This window comes from Dromaius novaehollandiae, chromosome 11 (assembly GCF_036370855.1).
Source record: "Dromaius novaehollandiae isolate bDroNov1 chromosome 11, bDroNov1.hap1, whole genome shotgun sequence".
In the NCBI taxonomy this organism is placed as follows: Eukaryota; Metazoa; Chordata; class Aves; order Casuariiformes; family Dromaiidae; genus Dromaius; species Dromaius novaehollandiae.
The window spans coordinates 10,844,685-10,865,249 of record NC_088108.1 but is presented as its reverse complement, the minus strand read 5'-3'; the positions used below and the strand labels follow the sequence as shown (position 1 = coordinate 10,865,249).

The window sequence follows — 20,565 nt, the reverse complement described above, 5'->3', positions numbered from 1 at the left end:
GCACCTGCTTTGGAGCTGGCCCCAGCTGGAAGCAGTAACTGCTGCTGCTGGTTTGAAGCCAGTGATACTGAGAGCTGCACCCCCAAAGAGAGGATCTAACTTCAGAAATGACTCTTGGCTGCCCAGATGAATGGACCAGGCCAGGCTGGTGCGTCTGGTGTGGGAGGCCCAGGCTGGGGCTGTAGAAAGCCCCACTTACCCCTCTCTGATGGCCTTGTTACCAAAGGACTCTCAGTCAGAGAGTGATTTAAGTGAGAAATGTCCCTTTTGGCACTCAGATGCCTTTTTCAAGGAGATGAACTTGGCCTGGATCCAAACACGACTGTTTATTATCTTGCTTCTAGCTCATTTAAGTGTTCTTAACATCTTTTGAGGGAAACAGGCACGTTTTTCCACTTGCATGTGGGCAGAAGGGAAGCCATCTCACTCGGCGACTGCGCTGTGTTTGCAGCAAGGAATATGGCAAGGAGCTTGTTCTGGGGTAAGCATGGGTGGCCCCTGAGAAAACACGGGATGCGAAAGAACCACAAAGGGGCTGGAGATGAGGAGGGCATGAAATACAGGCAAAAGAGTAAAGCCAGAAGGGAGAGGGCAGCAACATGGAAGCCCAGTATCAGACTGAAGCGCTGCAAGAAGCTGGGGCGTGAGTCATCAGGTGTAACAGGAGGCGAACGGCCACTGCCGAGTGCAGCGAGTGTACATGCGGCAGCATGCGGTGCGTTGGCACGTCCCGTGGCCTGCCACACGCTAGTGCCTGTGCTGAAATGGTCCTTCAAAAATCCTCCGTCCTGGAGGGCAACTGGTTTCTCTGGGCCAAAGTGGTGAGCTGGCGAGGGGCCGTGCGTGGCTGGCCGCTGGCTTGTGGCAGTGATACCACGCTGGAGCGTGGGCCTAGGTGCTGTGGGAGCATTGAGGATGTATCATCAAAAAGACCCTAGTTGTCCACACATAAGTGCATAAGACATTATAGGGTCAAAAGGCACAGGCAGATCTCATTGTTTGGCACCACGCGTTACACAAGGCACTGGGATTTGCCTGGTTCTCTGCACCAGAACTGGACAGTTTGACTAAAAGGTATCTAAAGGCCTGAACTTCAGAGAGGTCCAAATCTAACTAAATTTTCTGTCTCCTTTGTTTTCTGCAACAAGGTTTTTGGGTACTTAGAGAAGTACAATTTTATGTATCTGTTTGTAGCCTAGAAAAAAATGGAAAATCATTCAAAATTCAATTAAATATTTAAATCACAATTTCTATTTAGAAACTGGTGCTTTATCAAGTTAAACAATCCACTAAGCTCATAATCACACTCCATCTTATGGGGCACAGTGCCTTTTGAATCTTTTGAAATGAGTACTCATGTCAGCATACTCTGAGGTGAAATTAATCTTCCGTTATATTGCTTCATTTAACTGCTGACTGAAATAATATTTTCCATACCTTTTTCATTGTTTGTTTGCTTTTTTTTTGACACATGACTTATGAAGGAAATTTGAAAACAAGTCACAAAGCTGAGATCCTAAGTTTTTAAAAACTCTTTAAATATTGCCTTTTTATCTGTAGCAGGTGCAGCAAATGTCCCTGCAAGAATTACTGTGAGCTTGAAGGTCTCATGGTGTCAGATGATCACATACTTAAAGAAAGGGATTTTACAGAACAGCGATAGTCAGTTCTGGGGGATGAAGTCTACAGGAAGGAATCAAACAGAAGAAGGAATCAAGCTGCGTACTTTGATAGGGATCGGGGATGTCCAAGCACTTCCCACATCAGTTGACACACAGGACGTCACTGGCGGACAAGACGCATTTTGCAATAGTGGCCTCACAGAGGTAACAACTGAGTCAGGATATACTTTTGTTAGAAATGTAGTTGTCGTTCGTTAGCTTTACTGCACACATAATAACATTTATTTGAATATTATTATGTTGAAAGTGTTGAATAATTTTTCCTCCCCAGATCTTATATCAAGGAAAGTTTTCCCTTTTTTTTTTTAGTTATCTCTAAAAATAAATGAGGTGAAGACTGCTGTTCCTTTTTACTGGTGTGCTGATTTTTAGAACTAGGATGACTTAGTCTACAAATCCAAAGTATTTCTATGAGATATGGCGTTGTTTTAAAATCCTTTTTGAAAACATAATCTTTTCCACTAGGTGACTACAATGTGTGGGTTATTCATATTATGAGACTAGTAATGAATGTTTGGAGGTTAATCTTATGCTGTATTAATACCGCTAGCAACAAATGCTTGGAGTTTAATCTTATGCCATATTAATACCACTATAAAGGATAGCAACTGCAGCAGGAAAGCCATCACTGCTCTTTAATGTGTTGGAAGTGACTAGGTTATATCAGTAGAGCCAGCAACTGAGCAAAATCTATTCTTGTTTGTGTTTTGCAAAGTAGTTTGATATCTAGACATAAAAGAAATGTGTCTAACCTTAGATCATGTTCTTCGTTCTGTACCTCGTATTTAGAATGACTGCCCCGCTCTTTCAAAGATGTTTCCTTGACTATCCCACATGGGGTCCAAACGCATCCTGATTTTATATATCAGATCTTTTTTTAATGTCCCCAAGATCTTTGAGTGCCCTGTTTTATCCAAATGAACTTGTCAGAACTGAGACTTTCTCTGCCAGACATTTCCCATACTGATTTCCTTACCTTGCTTCAGCCAAAGGGAATAGCAACAGCAGAGCTGCATCAGCCCAGGCTCAGGTACCTGGTCTTCCGCAGTGCTTCGGTCACCTGGAGTTCTGCTGTTCAAAGGTGGCTTTACATTTGTCATTACTTCGTGTTTTCTCTATAGATTTCTATTCTCCTGTGTAGTTTACTTGAGAGATTTGATCAGGTTTTTCTTGCTTGTTGTTGCAAGATAGGCGATTGACTCTAGCTGATCTTAAGCATACAATGTCTCTGAGCACTACTGAAACTGCTAGCATCAGTTATAAATTTTGTACTACCTGTTAGCGTTAGTCAAGTGAGCTTCCTGCTTTTTTCCTAATGTCCCCACTGACTATTCCCATGTTCTCATATTGGCTTTTTCTGAACATTTCTGTTACTGATTGAGATAATAATCTTCCCAAAAATCATTGAAGTGAGGAATGTGTAAGAGAGAGTGTACCTTATAGAGAGAGGAATGGTTCTCCTTTTTATTAGTAAGAGAATTTGATAACAATAACAGTCTTTAGTAGGAGCTGTCTCTGCAGTTTCTAGTATGATGAATTTTGTCTATTTCTACTTTTCTTTCCATGGGATTCTTCAGTGCCTCCAGAGAACTGCTCAGTGATGCCAAAATTGTATAACGTGAACTTTCCTGGGTAATGCCCTGCTTGGACACTAGAAAAAACAGTATAAAGAGCTGGTTTTGTATTAGTCAGCTGATAATTGTTTCTCATAGATTCAAAAAGAAACCCCGGAGAAAAGTATAAACAGAGCCTCTTACATACCTGGTTACATTTGGTTTCCTTCTAAAATCAAGCAGTTCCATCTAACTCCCAGTTTACTGAGTAGGAAGAATATTTGCAGGCTTCATTGTAATGTGAGTGCTCTTGGAGACCTGAAATGTTGTTTCATTCTCATATTATGAGGACAGCAAAATATGATTTCATCTTAAGAGCAAGCAATGAATCAGTGGAATTTTTTTTTAGAAATGAATAGTGTCTGTTATATGACATAATTCTTCATTCCACATTTCTAAGGCCCAGTTGTTTCCTTGCTGAACATGAGTAACTCGCATGAATTCAGCTAAATTTTCTGACTGATTCAAAGGGGAATAGTTATATCATCCAACCTAGAGAGTTTGGTCCCAAATGGGAGGTTGACATGACTTAATAAAGTTCCAAAGGACGGAGGACAAATCTAGTATGATAAGGAACATATAAATACAGCTGTTGCTATTGTGAAAAATGTCCCCACTGCTAATCTTTCACTAGTGAAGGATAATACAACCTTGAGAATGATACAGGTGAGGTGAATTACTAGCAGCACATTTGCACAGGTAGGAAAACCAAAAGAACATTGTTAAAATGGCAGCCAAAACCATGGATATAAAGCAGATTCAAATAGGATGCAATAAAAGAGAAAGCTCATAGATGTGTATATATTTTAAAACTCAGTTATATAGGATCATTTAATGCATAGGCTATTATATTGTGAACTGACCTTGCAGTAAGCATAAAAGAATAGACTTCAGGCCATTGTTTTTATAAAGCAGTTAGTCATATATCAAACATTTACAATATACTCCTCTCCCAGAAACCAACTTACAGGGAAGAATATTCTGTTCCTCTGGAAAGTACTTCTGTAAGTGAGAAGCCAGTTCAGGAAATGCTCCTTACCCTCTCTGAAAAGATTGCAGTGCTTTCCACTGGGGAAGGGGCTGTAGAGAGCAGTCGGCTATGACCCACAGTGTCCACCATGCACATAAATAGAGGTATGGCACTTTTCTCCAGCACTGAAATGTTCTGTGAATTGGATAATAAAGCAAAAGATCTGCATGTCCATAAAATTAACCCAGCTACCAAGAGAAGTGTTAGCAGAGATGTTGTGCTTGCAACCATGATCCATCTGTACACAGAATTTTGTGATGCCTCCCCCACACTCTTACCCTGATACTTGTGATCTTCCAAGTAGCTTCATCCCCTACATAAAAAAAAAAAAAAAAAAAAAAAAAAAAAAAAAACAAAAAACTGGACAGTAACTAAATTGTTGTAATAAAGTAATTTATCCATTCCTGCTGTATTTTACTATAGATGCTGGATAAAAATAAATGTATGTTTTGAAGGCCTGGTTGCCTCCTAAATCATGAGAATGAGAAATTCTATTGGATAATAAAAACTGCAAATTAATACAGCATTTTTTATAATTGTTCAACAATTTCAAACTGGTCATCACTTTCTTTTATTGTCACTGGCACCAAAGTAGGGCACTTCTGTAACAGTATAACCTCAGCACTTGCCTAGTCAGGGTTGGAAAGCACCTGGAGACTTTCCTTAGGTGTTTGTTTGATGTTGTAAATCCAGATTTGAACCATTCTAATGCAGTGGATGCAACTTTTTATTACTTTGTTGGAGGAAGAGACTGCATCAGCCAGATCTTCCTGAGTGATTCAAGGACACACAGCGCTGCCTGTAGATACGGTGAAAGTCTTGATCCATTCAGCAGGCCCTGAGTTTCACTCCAGCCACCTAGCAGGATGTCCGCTTACAAGGGAAAATTTGCCATGAGGGTACCTAACTGATAGTTTCCTAGTCTACCCCAATGGTAGGCTGTGTAAACGTATGTTACTATTTTAAACTGTCATCACAGCAATAATGTTGTGTTATAATCACTTGCTCTTCTTTTCATGTATCTGTCACCAGATGGCTGTTGCTGATGATTTATAGCATTATATTTCAGACCTCATTAACCAACATAAGAGCATCTATGTGCTAATTTCATCCTGTCAAATATTATTTGTAATAAACATCCAGATAGTTTCACCCAGAGGGGTTTATTGACTAACACAGTAATGAGTCAGTGCCCACACGCTGCTTTTGTGGGTCTGTTGTTAGCGAGCGGGTTGGGTGTACACATCCCCTCTTAGCGGCTGTGTGTTGTACAACCTTTCTTGCTCAGTGTCCTTAGCGCGAAAGCGAGCTGTTCAGCAATCTCTTCTAAAATCAATGAAATGATCCCACTTAAAGCCTTCCCATTCCCTGGTAATCTACAGCATCTCTAAAAACATACTTGTAACACAGCTCCCTCGGTGGGTATTTTCTTCTTATCTGAAGGGCTTATGGCAGAGTTGTCAGTTTAGGCAACAAAATGTTCTTTATTTCAAGAGCTTGATGTACCATCTGTTACCAAAGCAAGGAAAATAGCCAGCCCTCAGCAGTGTCTAAGGGCACAGCTGTCCCAACAGCTTCTGGCTTTAGGTGCTGAGACTCAAATCACCGTCCTGTGGTGCTCCTCGTTTGCCCCAACCAATAGTGGTTGTGGCAGACCCTCAGCCTACCTCGATGTTGTCCATGCCACCGCATCCCAACTCAGATGAGTGGCTTCTAGACAACCTTTAGGAGAAAAGGCTTATCAAGGTTGTCAGTCCCACATCCCTGTCTAGGGCAGACTGTTGTTGCCAGGAAAAAGGTCCCTTTAAAACAGCTCTTGTCCTTTAGTCAGCTCTAGAGTCCAAACTCTGAGCATAAATCCCAGGGTGTGACAAGGGCCCAGGAGAGCCTTTGTGCTGTGCTTGTTGGATAGCCAGTGAGGCTGAATGCAGCCTGCAATGCCTGCCAGTTTAGGGATATGTCTTTATTTTTTTCCACTTGAAAATAGCTACACTTATGTATACCATTTGTTGACATTTCCAAAACAGTCTAATGGGACTGTAATATGAGTGCTGGCCCGAGCTCCACTGGGGCCAAAATTCGAAGTGGGCGCTGGAGAAGGATGGGCAGTCAGGGCTGCCTGCAGCAAGTGAGGATATGCAAGGTGCGTGTGAGAGACCCAAACGGTAAATCCACAGATCAGGGAAAGCTGCTAGAGGGGACTTCTCCTCTCCTGGCTGCTGGTGGTGGTGCTCATCGCTGGAGCATCTCTGCCACATCTCAAATTGCTGATTGCCCTGAGTCAGAGGTGGGCACGGGGCAGAGCAAGGAGCAGGAAGCAGAGCACTAAGGATTCATTACAGGACTGGTTTAACACTGCTGTGCAAACTGTTTTATCAGCCTATGATGTTCACTACCAAGGGTAGGCTGTTGCAGTGACATGAATAATAATAATCCTGCTGGAATAGCAATTCTGCGCTCAGTAGTAAGTGTACTTAAGATCATTCCCAATATCTAGAAGAAATGAGTAGTATGAATTTATTAAAAGCTGCAACTGCTGTGGTGTGGCTGATACTAGCCTAGGTGAACAGATGGTGCTTCTCCTGTGTTTTGTTACTGCTGTCACAGATAGGGAGAGATGCTGTTTAAGGGAAAATGTACAAGCATTTTTGGCAGATGTTATCCACTGGGTCTTGGAATAAGAAAAACAGCCTGGATTTCATGTCCCTGCAATCTCTATTTCAAGACCTGCAGCTAGTGACGTGTGATGGACCTCTGAAAGTTGTGTTTTGTCAGTAGACAGGGCAAAGCTTAGAGAAGGATTTAACAACAAGCGTTCTGCACAAGTATTTTAGCCTCCTCTAATGTTTCACTACAGCCCAGGCAGATGAGGGAGAGAGGTTTCTTAAAGGGCTGCAGCCTGTGCATTGCCTTCTGCCACATGGTACCTGCTCCATGTCAACAGACCAAGGACGTGGCACCATTCCTGTTTGGCACCACCACAGCGAAGTGAGGCCCAGGCCAAACCAACAGGCTTGCTGCTGCTGCTGCTCCAGGAAGGACAGCCTCGCATTGCACCAGCCAGTCCTCGTCCTGCTGCAGCCCAGCATGGTCAGACAGAGCTCGGTATCCTCCCATGAGACCTGACTGGGGTGCTTCTTGTTGTTTGCCTTTGTTTTAACGCTTAGGCAAATCCACTCCGAAAAAGAACCTGGTCTTGGACCCTTGTCTTGCAAAGTCAGGTAAGCCAAGCTTTCGTACTGTGAAGCCATGCATGACTTTCATTAGAGTAGTTCCCTTAAAGCTAGAGTTGCTGTGAAGTTGGTCAGGCAGGAAGATTTTTGGAGTCTGTTCCAGGGTCCTTTCTCCCTTGCTACCTTGAGCCACTCCAGGAGCTACGTCTCAGTAGATCGTAAGAGACTTTGGCTGGTTGGCAGCAAGATGAGCAGTTGTCCTAGTTCCCTTCCTCCCTCTGCTGACTTCTAGCTGAAGTTCCTCTGCAGTCTGTGTGCATGGCCTGATGCTTGCTGAAGTGTTCACGTTGCCGGACAAGTGTTTCGGCAGCCACAGTCTGACTCTAACAGCTCTTAAAATCCCATTTACAGGATTTCCTCTCTGATTTGCGTGGAGGCAGTTGTAAGCAATTGGCTAGATTTCCCACATGCTCTTCTGGCAGCTTCTGCAGCGAAATGCTGCAGGAAATTGGCACAACGGTCTGTGATCCTGAAATGTTCTTGTTGCTCCATGGGTGGTACTATTGTGCCATCAGGTCCTAGGACCTGTCTAAGTATAGTCAGAGATCTTTCCTGCTCTGAAATGCTTATTAAGAGAAGTGTAACTGAAAGGAACATCTTCTATTTTCTAATAATAGAAACACAGTTCTGGATGTGACCACTACCATCTGTACTCTTCCACAGATCATAAGCCTAAAATTATTAAGGACGCATTTTTCTTTATACCTTTTACATAATTCAAATGCACAAATCAAACCTTCTTTACCTACAAAATTCAAATGCTAAAAAAAATGAAAATCAAATGTGAAAGAACTGATGCAAACTTGTTTTGCTTCCACAGAAGTCTGTTAATGAGAAGAGCATTGATACTTGCTGTTAAAACATTGAACTTTACAAGGGGCCTTTTAAACTTAGAAACCTTGATAATGGGATTTCTTTTTAACTCTCCTGCCTTAAAGCTTAATTTACCTCTGCAGAGCCTTCAGTTTTTGGATGAGCTTTCAGATGAGCCAGCAACAAAGCACGCTTTTGTGGGGAAATTTTTCAGGCTATTTCCATGTGCTGGCTCAGAGAAGTGCAGGTTCTCCGAGAGAACGCTTTGGAGTATCCAAGCTGGCATCTAGCTAGGTGAGTGTCTTGCTCTGACCTGGGTATCAAGGTGTTCAGCTGGCTGAGTTAGAGACTTGTTGCCTGGCAGGTCAGTACTCAAAAAATCATGTTCAATAAAGCTGACTGTAAGACTCATTTTTTGGGGGGGAAAATACATTTTTGAGAAAGCTAACCAACGCGCCCCCCGTGCAGCTTTCTGCCTCGCCCGCTCCTTGGCGGTGGCAGGACTGCAAGCCCTCCCAGAGCTCTCTGGTAAAATTAGTGACTTGCTGGCAAGCTGGTTTTAAAGAGTTTTGCTGGGGCACAAAAATTTTGTTTGGCAGCGTGTGACGCCAGCCTGCTGCTGCACGGTCAGCAGCTGGCAGTCCCTCGCTGCAGCCACTATCAAATGAAGATAGGCAGCCCCGGCTCTCGCCTACTCATGTTTTCCAAATGTCCCTGTCACTTAAACATGGCAAGTTAAGGAATAAAAGTCAGATGTTTCTTAATAACATCTGTCTAAACATTGCTTTTACTAGGAAGTCAATTAAGCTCTAGTTTTTCTTCACAGCGAATGATAGCTGTGCTCTGATGAGAAATGTACTTGATAATTTAATAGGTATTTTGTCATTTTTTCTAACAAGCTGTGTTGATTTCTGAGCTGTATACTATTCACTAAGGGAGGAAAATGAATGAATTGCTGTAAGACATTAGAGGATCCATTAACGTGAAGGATGTTTAATCTTTGCAAACTAAAAACAAGGCTTGTGAGCCATCCAGATTATTAACATCTGAATGATAAAGAATTTTAGAGAAGAATTTGAGTGTTAGGAAGTGCCAAGTTTGTCAAAATCAAGACTGTGTGCAGGTAAAAATGATAGTTTCTGAAATTAAAGAAGTGTTTTGAAATCATGAAAATAATTGTATTCTGATATTTTGAGTAAGAAATGTGTTTTAGTGTCAGTATTTCTGTGTAGTAGAATACTTTCAAAGGCAAAATCAAAATGTTCAATCATTTTTCAGGGCTTCATTTTGAATGAATCAACCCTAGGCTGGGAGAGGCTTTTTGACATTTTGAGTTTACAGATCTTTTCAACTGTCTTCTGTTTTAGAATATGGAAAGTCTTCATAATATCAAATTTAATATGACTGCCAAACCTTTTCCCACTCAAGCCTAGTGGTTAAGTTGACCGTATTTGGCAGAATTGTGGGGCATATTATAACATCCAGGTGATGCTTCAGCTGAAGGTGGTAAATTGTCAATGCGATGATAATCTTGAAGATTGTTTGTGCTGATTTTTTCCATTATTGGCCCTTACTACAGGTTAGATTTTCTGGAAAAATAGTAACCAGTTCTGACAACGAGCTAGTTTGGCAGTTAGAAAACAAGTCAGATTTTAATTTTGTTTCAGAACGGTATTAGCATGTCTCTACCGGAGCAGCAAGATGTATTGGTAGAAGGTAAGGGTCTTTTGGGATGTGGGGCAGTAGAGAAGAGCCACTTTTTGGCCACTTTTTTATACTTGTGAGGTAGCTTCCACCTTGAACAGAGCTGGGGCCAGGACCTGCTCAGAGATTTGCTGTAGCCTAAGATTAGGAGGTAATGTGTTTTTGGGGAGACTAACAAAATGCTGTCGCAGGGTCAGGGCAGAAGGGAGCATGGAGCAGACGCAGCCTGTTTCTGGATAGCTGTGGGCTGCTGGATGCGTGCTCCCGCTGCCAGCCAGGCAGCACCTCTGGCCCAGCTCCGCGCGGCACTCTGCTCCCGGGCTCTGCTTCCCTTTGCCAAAATAACCCTTGGGCTGGCTAAGGACCTGGGAGCGGGGCAGTCTGGCTCCAGCCCGCACCCTCGGCGCGTCTGCCCTTGGAGCCTGATCTGGGATGCACAGCTGCAGTTTGTTCTGCGGCGCCTGCAGCCCTGGCCTCGGGAGCTGCAGGCAGCAGCGGGAGCCACCTCGAACCAACCCATGGGGCCGGTGAAGCATCCGTACCTCTGAGAAATGCAGAGGGAAGCTGGAGTCACAGGGAGCTGGGAAATGCGGGGAAGGCAGAGCTGCTCCCTCGAGCCGCACGAAGCACACCACAAACACGGAATAGCTGAGATTTTTTCTTGTGCCCTCATAACGAGCAGCAGATGCACTGGTTAAGGTTTCCTGAGCAGGGGGTGCATGGGAAGGCTCCTTGCCAGAATAGAGATAAGCTCAGCTAAAACAGAGTCACCATGCTTTTTCTATTAGAGAATGCTCTTTCATCAAAGCCTAACAGTGGGGGCAGGAGGAGGACAGGAGACACAGTAACACTGTCCCACTCTAGCTGGTAGCCTCTGGGACACAGAAGAGCTGAGTTTAAGCCTTCCTCTGGTTTGGATTTGCTCCACATGAACATAAGCAGCTCCTGAAAGCTGCTGCATTTCCCTGAGAGAGCCGCCACTTCCCAGGCCCTCTCTGTTCAGCCAACATGGGAAGATTCCTGTGGGAAGTTGACTTTATTAACGATTTAAGCCTGGTGTGATGCAGACTGACGTCAGGTGAGTGATAAGGAGGATGAGGGTGAACTGCTGAGGAAGAAGAGGCTGTGAGCAAGCAGTCACTAAAAAGTCTGCAGTTAAGGTAAGTGTTGTGGTCACACTAGGAACTGCTGGAGGCAGGGATGGGACAAGGCACCAAAGAATGAACCAGGGTAAGGAAAGTCACAGGTCTGCATTTCACAAGGTCCTATCTTGTCTCCTAGTGTTTTCATAATAACTGGTAAGTATGGCAAGTAGCAACGCTCATCCGTATGGGTCCACATTTTTATATTTACAGTAAATTCAAACATGCAGATGGGAGTCTGCTGGCCGGGTGCGCGTTCCCGGGACGTGCGGTGCTGAGCAGGAGTGCGTCTGCGGGCAGGGGGCAGAGCTCTTCCTGCCCCTCGGGGAGCCCCCTCGCACCAGCCTCCCAGGATGCTGCATCCCGGCCTCCTGTGGCAGTCTGCTCCCTGCTTTGCTTTTTGCCTTAGAAAGTTGTTTTCCTGATGACTACTTGAATCTTTTTTATTGCACTTTAAGCCCTATTCTGTCTGCATTAAAAATAGAAAAGGCAATGAGCTAGAAATCTGTTTATAGATCCTAAAGCAAGAAATATCTTGTGTGCAGGATTGCTAAATAGTAAACCATTTCTCTTGAACCAAGTGCATACAAAGAAAATCAAGATATAAAACATTCACAACTGCCTTAGGAGTTCTATGGAAACGAGCTTACTTTTGCACTTTTTTGTGAAAATGGCTTGAAGGAGTCTGACATTTTATACACTTGTCTATAGATTACTCCTTAATGTGTGAATTTGCTTTTCCATAGCTTCAGGGATGTGTCTGGAAAGGTCAGTCCCACCTCACAGCTGCTGCAAGGTTGAGGGCTGCGTTTGGGTGCAGTTTCAACAGGAGCCCTCTGCTCTGGGACTCACCTTTGTCTCTGCCTCTGTGCTGCCAAACCTCCCAGTTGCTTTGCTTTCACCTTGCCAGCAGGACTGCCCAGGGAGAGGACTGGAAGAGGCCTAATAATCCAATTGATTGCTTCATAGTCAGAAGATGATGGAACAAACTTTGGAAATAAAACTGAAACAGTGCAAACAGTATGATAGTGAGTACCTGAGCCACAGCAGGAGGCCTCCAGGTGCTCTCTGAGCTGGTCATGCTGCAGGTATGGAGAAGGGGGACCCGAAATGTGCCCTCCTCACCATGCCCTGCAGCCCCTTTTTGAGCTGCTGATACCTATGTCCTGGTGCTGGACCCCTCTGTTCAGGAGCAGTTTGCAGCTCCCAGCCCCGCTTTCATTTATGGCATAGGACATTAGGAGAGATGCTCAGGGTAACTTAGGATCTCCCAAGCTGGAGAAGGGATAAAAAGCTGAGAAGTCCTGGGTTTTGGAGCTGCTGCCCCTCTGAAACTGCGGTGACCTCTGCAAGAGGAGTTTGCAGGGAGGGAAGAGTCAAGATCCTTCCTCAGCGCCGGCCCTGGTGGGACTCCTGTGCGGTGGCATGTCTCTCCACGAGGCTGAAGCTATCAGGAGGCAGCTGCTCAGTCTAGCCTTTGGCGTGGGACTGTCCCCCATGCGTTCCCGGTGGTGCTGCCTGTAACTGCCTGCAGGAGCTGGGCTCACACGGTGTCTCCTGCTGGGTGACTGCTCCTGGGAGGCGACTATGGGGTGAGGCGCCACCACAGCTGGAGCGTGGGGAGCACAGCTGCATGACAGGCGCTGGCCCTGGTTGCTCTGTATCTTGGGACGGCTGGGAAATTGTAATTCTGCTTTGTTCCGCTGGTGCAAATAGGGACATCAGGCTTTTAGGTGCTCTCACTTAACTTGAGAGCAATCTGAGTTTTATGTAGCAATTAATAATGTGGTATATGTTCCTTACAGATTTATTGGTCTCTATATTCTTGAAGTTACGGTTGTTTTTACTGAATTGAAAGCTCTGAAAAATGTAGTATAATATCCTAAGACTAAACTCTGGCTGTTGCTTTTGAAAGTGAGTATATCTGAATACCAGAGAGAAGAAGAGAGATTAAAACAGCACTTTTCAAAACTCTTTTCAGGCATAATTTTTACATGACTGCAAGAAAGTGATAGGACCTGAAGCGCTCTTTGGGAAACTTCAAGTAGTGAATCAAAGCAGAAGGAATTCTTAGCATTTCTGGGATTATGCTTGACGCAAAAGAAGACACCATGTGATACAGACTGATTTCATATTCAGGGCCCTGAAGAAGCATGATATGGCTGGCTGTCAAAGATTCCTGTTAACTCAAACAACAGTTTCATAAGGTAACCAGAGAGCAAGTAATACTGCTTTCTGATCAATGTCAAGATGTTCAAGCAAGAGCCAGCTGAATGTCCTAGACCATTTCTCACTCCAATCTGTACCTTGCAGCCTTCTTTTTAGGAGAGCATTAAGTCAGAGTTGTCTAATGTTACCATTATAACCGGGCATTGAATAAACAAGGTCTCTCCCTCATGCTCTATTTTGGAGAGAAATGTAAGGGTCTTCCTCATGCTCTGAGTCTTCCCCGCGACTCCTGCAGTGACCACGTCGCCCAGCGCTGTGTGGCCCACGCCACGCTCTGTGCAGCAGGCCTGCCTGCTCCTAGCAGCTGCACGCGGGCTTGGACATATTTGCACAACCTCTGGCTGGGGTGCTCCGGGTATCCTGTGGGAAGGGCTCTTCAAGGAAGGACTGTTCCTGGCATCCAGAACGGCTACCGGACTGCTGTGCTCTGGAGCTTGAAGGATCCTTGTAATTCTGGGGCAAGCAGAGACTGTTTTGCTAATATGCACCTGATTAGCACCAGTTGAAAGCCTCTGGAACAGCCCCGAATGTCCTTTAATTGAAGCTTACTTTGAAAAAGTCACTTATGAAATTACTGTAGTAGTTGAGAAAGGGACTAAATGCTATGGAAATGCTATATTTGCTATACAAAAGTTGTAATTTCCTTTTAGAAAGGGACTGAGGTTTGTAGACTCTCCAGCAGAAAGGACAAAAATTTGCTTAAGTGCCTTTGCTAGAATGTCCCACTGGGTACCATGGGCCTTATGGTTTTATCCCTATTTTATATGGCAAACCCCCCCCCCCCCCCCAGAAAGCTAGAAAACATCATCTTTAAGTTTAGGTAGAGTCAGTAATTCACATATATCATTCAAACGCTTCTTTTAACTATCCTGCCTCCCAGGGGGGAGCCAGGGCTCAAAGCCAAATTAACGTTATTGTAATTTGGAGTGGTGAAAATTTATGGAGACTGATCTGTTGGAAAGCATATGTTAAAGCAGTGTTCAGCTGATCAAGTACATTATCTGATAACTGCTAATAACTTCTGCTGTAATGATCCGTAGCCTAATTTTGATAGGAACGTATTTAACCTGCGGTAGCTTATGAGACTAGAAAGAAAAAGATGAAATCAAAGTTATTGAAAAGCAGCTGGTGAAAAGATTGAGGAATCACAGTAATAACAGTAATCAACAACCCTGATAAAGCAGCCAAACTGATGGACTGTGACCTTCGTTGGGAGGCAGACGTGGAATTGTATAGTCTGACTCATGAGTTAGCAGAAATTGAGGCGTAAGAGGTGATAAAATGGCAAACTATGAAAACTCATCCTGTTCAAAGGATACCAGAAGGGATTTCCAAGTCAGAGATTTGCAGAATTAGTAATGTTCTTTGAAATTGCTGGAAAGCAACAAATTGCTTGGCAAGATTGCTGAATTTAGGTGTTAGTGAAGGCTGAAAGACTGGGTCCTCTTTGCTGGGCCAGGCAGTTTGGGTGTCCCTGCAGCTCTGGAGCAGCTCTTGCCATCTGGGCTAACCTGGAGCCCTGCGTGCCAGAGCTCCCGCGTCCCTGGGGTGGTTGCGGACAACCATGCTGAGTTTGAGTGGTAGGTTCCCTGCAGCCCTGGACCAGGGTGAACCAGCAGGAGATTGCACAGGTCTTGCAAGGAAATCAAGCTCCCAAATCTTGCCTGGGATTCCCTGATTATCTAGACAATTCATTGTGGAAAATACATTTTCCTTTCAACAAATTGGCACTTTCTAGTGGAAATGTGCTTGGTTGGATATGAATTTGGAAAGTCCGAGGATTGCTGTGGCTATCCTAGGCATGAAGGGGTTGTGTGAGGGAGATGCTTGGGATTGGCAGCCATCCTTGAGATGGAGTTATGTGTGGGTGCTAAGGAAACACTGCTTCCTGCCCTGCTGAGCAACTGCGGGAGGTTGCTTCGATTCATTTCAAAAATGCTTTAGAGATGATATCAGTAAACCAGGCTGCCCACAGACTAGCTGTAGAGAAGTGTCAAGTAGAAAGGCCAATTTTCCAGCTTTTGCAGTCCTCCTCCAACCTGCTGCTGTTCTATTAATGTTTTCACTGCTGCTGTTCGTGACTGTGGTGCAGTCTGAAGGGGATGGGGCTCAGCAAGGCTCCAACCAAGCGTCACGTGCAGTGGGGACAGGACTTGGTGGCCTTCCCATCCCTTCTGCTACCTACTTGCTCACGCCGCACTGATGCTGTGCTCCCTTGATCAGGACTTTTCTAGGTCAGACTGCAATTTACTCAGAGATTTATTCAGTTAACTTCCCATACAGTACTAAACTGAGTATGACGAACTGATTTCCTGCTTTTATGCAATCAGTCAAATGACCCTTTGCCATCCCAGTTCACCATGTCCTATTGAAGACTGCTAGGATAGCGTTGCTTTTGAAAGAGGAAATATGCTGAAGAATCAGGAAGAGTGGCAGCCTCCCAAAAGGACTTGTCCCTTCTTTTTAACAAGGTGTTTTACATTGTAGCCTTCCCTTCATTTTTAATAAGCTCTTGTGTTGTCAAAGCAGCACTTGGCTATTTTTCTCATTTTCCATCTGCTTATGAAAAGGGTTTATGAAAGATGGATGATTAAGAGGGGATTCTGTTGAGGATGGCTGCTCTGTGCAAACAGTCAGGATTCTCATTTAGTTCATGCAGAAGTTTGGTTTTTTTATCCTTTTGTCTAGTTTTCCAAAATATGCTACTGACGTAGGGAACACATGTATGACCCAGACTCCTGTCCAAAGGATGCTTGAGGTGGAGGTGAGAGGGGTTGTCTGGGTGAGAACTGAGGAAGCAAAGCGATTCACACCATATATTTATTTTTCTGTATTTTCTTGCCTCTACTGGAGTTGTACTGGTCTTGTGAGAACATGGTCCTGGTGGCTTGGTGTGATTACAGCAGTCAATCTTTTTGGCAGGCAGCCTTCTTGTAAGTATTCAAGTGTGATATACAAATGATACATGTTTAAACTGAATCTATACACATACTGAACTGGAAACTCTTGGTCAAAACTATCCCAAATAGTTTTGTGAAAGAGAGAAATTATCTAGTAGTTATTCCCTTCCCTGCCTACCTTGAAGTGATTTGTTATGGCAAAATGAAGCTGTCCAAAAGTCATAATTACAAAAAGGAAATCCCTTTCATTAGTGTGATGAGAATGTAGTCTTTGTAATTTATTATGGCAGTTTCAAAGAAATCTATTGCATACACCTAACTCTTGGAACAGGGAGAGATTTCCCACAGTTTTTGATTCTTCCTTCTTGCAGAAAATCAGCTTGCCCCAGAGACACCGGCAGTGCTCCTCCACACCAAGCTCCTATAGTGATCAACAGGAGCTGGGTTATTGATCTGGAGACCAAGAACAGTTTATAGGACGTTTTTGCCCATATAGGTCAGCTGGCTCTAGCAGTGTCCATAAGTGCTCGCCAGTAAGGGTGAATCCCAACAGGGGATTCAAAACTGGCCTCCACAGATACTCTGGAGAGTCTCTTTCTGCCTAAAGTAGCTTGCCAAGGCATAAATCTGTTCCTGCATAGGCTAGTGTGACATTTGCAGTTTGTTTGCTGCAGAATAGTTCATATCATAGTTCACAGTGGTATTTTTGTTTGCCCTTAGAGATGAGTGTGTTGTTGCAATCCTTTAACTTGTAGAGTGTGTTCAAAATGGAAAGGGCTTTCATGTATTCCTGATTCATTGCTGTCAGCAAATTATTGGAGTCATCTGATTTAATTAAAAGGTAACTCAGCTAAACTTAATAAGCACATTAGTCAATGATATTTCTTAAAGCTTTGACTTGGTAAATTTATGTATCTTCAATTACAAGAATGACTCGAATTAAAAAATGAAGCTGCTCTAGCAGCCCTTTTTAATTCTAAGCAATTCAAAACAATTCCTGGTGGCCTTTTCATTGCACTATTGCTCCTTCTCCTTGTGATGCACAAGTCCCAGATCCTTTGCTTGTTTTCAGGCTGCCTTTATTTCCCTGGTAAGGAAAGTTGTTGTGTTCTCCACGCGCACACCAGGGAAAGGTGCTCTGTGCCCTAAACCAGCCCACTCCTGCATGTCCCACCTTGGCCCCAAGTATTCAGAAATATTCAAAGACAGACCTGCGAGAGCCAGGTCAGGGTGCTGGGCATGAGAACCCTGCCACCGGTCCCTGGGTGACACAAGTCGAAGGAGAAGCCAGCCATGCTCTCCCCCTCGATCCCTGAGCTCCCGTGAGGCGGAGGGAAGCACCCAGCTCCGTCGCGGGAAGGGCGACGCGCTGCCCGGCGGTGCCGGCACGACCCCCTCACTGAGCAGGTGCCCGAAGGACCGGGGAAGCGCTGCTCCCCCGGGCCTGCCCCGGAGGTCGTAATCCAGCAGTCCCGCACGCGGGCCGGGCCGTGGGTGCACACACGCCGCCCTGGGCTTTGCCGCGGGAGCTCGGCTGTGGAAACCGGAGTCCTCTGTGCCGGGAAAGCGGGGTCCGTGCATGCCCGAGCTGCCGTGGCCTCGCGCTCTGGCTGGGTGCGCTGGCCCTGCCGGGCAGCCCGAGGTCTCTGCTGCCTGCCCCGCGCATGGAGATTGTTGTATGTGTACGTGCTTAGGAACCACGTAGAGATATGATGCGGTTGCACTACTGGAAGAAAGACATGTAAGTACTGAAATCAAAGTAGCCATAATCCCACCTCCAACTGTAAGCTGTTCTTAAAGAGGTAATTGGGTTGTTACATTGTGATGAAATATGCTTTCTACTTTTTAATGTGTTTATTAAGTTGACAGTATATGATTCATTATGTTCTTAATTATTAATTTTCTTGCTCATGAACGCCTGGCTTTTTGCAGATGATGAGTGAGTACAGTGCTGTCACTTAGGAACCTTAACTGCAGTGGAAGGTTTGGCTTTTTAATACAATTTATATTTATGAGAAATTTGAACTAATATAAGATCATCAAAATAATTTAGGTCAGATAAGAACTGGTGTGAGCAAAAACTGAACAGCTGTAGGGTTTAAGTCCTAATTTTGCAAAACACCTAAGTTCTAACTTGGTTTCAGGGGCAGGGCAGGCCGTGGTTCCTGCATTAAGTCCCTAAGTCACATTGAAGAATGTTATTGCATGTCACTCAAGGCAATCTAATGCGCTGTGTTCTGTAAAACTGGGCTTGATCTAGGGCAGAATTGAGTGCAAGCTAGATTGAAGCACAAGCTGTGGTATTCATTCCTATTAAGCTTTACCAGCTGAGTGGCTGCAGAAGACAACTGTGTTAAGTGTGGTGAGAAGGCTGTATTAAACTGGGTTTGAGCTGGAGTTCATAGTTTCTGGGTTTTTTCTACCACTGTGGGTGAAAATAAAGTTTGAGTAGCACGTCTAGTTGTAACAGTCACAAACTATCCTGAATATCAGCAAGTGTCATCCAGACAAGGAAAATAACCAATATTATATTTTGTCATTAACTTTAAAGCACAGGGCACAGTCAAAACTTTAATACATTTGACAAGTTTTGAATCTTTTTGTAAGAGTATGGAAGTTATTCATCCAGTATCAGTGCTCCTTACTCAGTGCTGTATCTGACTGAAGTTTCATAATGAAGTCACTCAAAATTAGGTAGCTGTTGCAAATGGAGAAAATCAGTCACTTTGCATTAAATATTCTTTAATACATAGAAAATTCATTTTGGTATTACTGCATGCACTATATGAGGATAGTAATGCTTTTATGCTTTACTTCCAGTTCAAGAGAAAAACAAACAAAGAACAACATTTGAACCCCCATTTCAAAAAATTCTCTGGCAAGGAGAAACACTGATCAAAGAATTTTTTCCAAGTATAAATCAAGGTATTGTCAGAATTCACTTTTCTCAAATGTCAAGGTCAGCTGGAGACTTGTAAATTAGTTCATGCCAAGAGAAACTAATGAACCAGTTAAAAGACTGATACACAGGTGTAGCTCTGTGAACATGTTGGTTAATCATCTGAGAGTCCACTAAATATGCTTTTGATTACTTTTCTGAATTTATTTCTGTGTTTAGTTTGAACAAATCTTACTCCCAAATTCATTTTGCAGTGTGAATCACACATCTCCACTGGGTCTTCCTGGAACGTTTTTTAGATTTATATTAAACAATTGACAGAGTAAAGGCTCTGTAACCAGCATACATAATCATCACAGAAGTTAGTATACAGATATTTTAGACGCTGCCACAACTATTAAAACTTCCCTCCTACACATCAGAGGTGGGAAGAATAAAGATTTGGTCACCTGCAGCCATTCAAATTTCATTATCTCAGAGCTTTGTAGATCTCCAAAGTCACTATTCAAGCCACACGCAAGCAGTGGGGTAAGAGAGCAGGGTCCTGTTCAGACCCTGCCACTGGGGAATCTGAGGTCTCCTTCCTCAGCTCGCTCAGTCTTCCATATTTGTTTTTAGTTCTGTGTAATCACCTTGAAGCCTTTTCACGGGCTGTCTGAACCTCATTGACTCTCACTGGAGATTTGCAGAGACTGTATAATGTTTGCCTGAGGTTTTCCCAATGAAAACTTTCACAACTGGGCTGTTTCCTGTCTTGCTTTACTGCACTTCATTCTTCTCCATTTTCATCAGTGCAGGTTTTTCTGAATTGCAGGTGCTGGTTCCAACTCCCACCTCCAAACTCCCTTTGCCAGTTCTTAATAATGCAGATTTCTTACTGCTTTTCCAAAGCCAGATTTATGCCTTTATTCTTATGAAGGGGAATTGAGGTTTTAAGTCAATAGCTTGACTACATCTAGGGGAAACTGATGTTAGAGGCAAGCAGCTTAATACTGTTTTTCAGCGCCTTCATTTCTGTTGGGAACTCGAATACATTCCTCTTCAAAATGACTCTGCCCCAGACATGCATTATCTAGGCACAACTTCCCTGAAGCAGTAAAGGATGCAGTTGATAAATTTGCTGTGAAATGTGGAAGCCCCTGGTTCAATCAGGAGGTGATGACCCAGGATGAGGATAACAGAAGGACTGAGAACAGCAAAGAGGTGAGTGCAAAATGTAATGTCCTCCTTCCCAGCACCTTGGGGTTAGATTAATGGAAGAGGTGGAGGTAACCAGTCAGGAGTATTGCAGTGATGGTGTTGAAGGTGCTCAATGCATCA

At 44.0% G+C, this 20,565-nt stretch overlaps 1 protein-coding gene across 8 annotated transcripts in view; it reads left to right on the top strand.

Moving 5' to 3' along the window:
* The window catches only part of GPR50 (G protein-coupled receptor 50), a 188,143-nt gene that overhangs the window by 148,091 nt on the left and 19,487 nt on the right, over positions 1-20,565 (top strand). For 2 of the 8 annotated variants that reach the window (XR_010391036.1, XR_003262644.2), the window contains exon 1: positions 17,230-20,448. The exons of 2 other annotated variants lie outside the window; for them this stretch is intronic. The gene's annotated coding sequence lies outside the window, so the exon portion shown is untranslated. Of the gene's footprint in view, positions 1-17,216; positions 20,449-20,565 lie in introns of those variants that run through there. 4 more of the 8 variants (XR_010391038.1, XR_010391035.1, XR_003262646.2 and 1 more) reach the window with 3 other exon arrangements.